Below are 1,003 nucleotides of genomic sequence, written 5' to 3'. Positions count from 1 at the left end.
GCGCTTCTGGATGAGTGTTTAGCATTTTTCCTGCACATAGAAATTGGCTCTCATTTCATTAATGGTAATTCATTAAAATGGACCGAATGTCTATTAAGTGTAGGACATGATGCTCAGAATATTTAGGTAATTATTTTCCTAACTGGTGCATAATCTCCTTGAAGATGGACATAATATCTAACACTTCTTTTTTATCCATTATAATTCTTTGTGTCTCTCGTTCTCTCATTCGACAAACTTTTACTGACCCTCTGCTAGGTGCAGGTGGTACGTTCGTTGCTGAGTATACAAACGAATGAGAGACTCCCTACCTTCAAGGGTCTCATGGAACCAGATCACGCAGTGCAAGGAGGAAGTCCAGTGACAGAGGAGAGTACAGATCATTATGGAAACATGGCAAGGGGCAATCCAATGGGCTGTTGGTTGATAGCTTCTCTACTTTCCGGTATTTTCAGAAGGATATAGTGCTTGAGAAATACTAGAATAAATTGTTGGAGTGTGGACTGATAATTCAAACTGGAAATCTTGGTCAAGTACCTGCTCTGAAACTTAAAACTTACAATAGCTCATCTAAGATGTGGCTGGCCTACACATCTGATAACATCATTATCAGATGATAATACATCATTGTGTACTTAAAAAGATACATGTAACCAGTGTGTTCAAGTAAATGAACATACATTCAACACCTGGAATAGCCCCAAAGGCTAGAAAAATGCACAAGGCATGTTCCCTGCCCTCAAGATGGTCACAATCAAGTGAGACAGACACAGAGAAACATGATCGTAAACTGGGCACGATGGCGTAAGCACTGAGTAGATACTGAAGTTACTATTAGACTCTGGGGATTCAGTCTGCTGGGGACCAAGAGAGTTTCTTGCAAGGGATGACATCTGAGCTGGTATTTAAAGGGGAAAAGGATTTCCACAGGCAGAAAACAGAAAGTAAGGCAGCCAGGAAAAAACTTGAGCATAGGCACATTCTTTAAAATAAACGACATCGA

The sequence above is a fragment of the Physeter macrocephalus genome, chromosome 13 (genome assembly GCF_002837175.3).
Source record: "Physeter macrocephalus isolate SW-GA chromosome 13, ASM283717v5, whole genome shotgun sequence".
NCBI lineage: Eukaryota > Metazoa > Chordata > Mammalia > Artiodactyla > Physeteridae > Physeter > Physeter macrocephalus.
The sequence above is the reverse complement of the archived record's forward strand: the minus strand, read 5'-3'. Positions refer to the sequence as shown.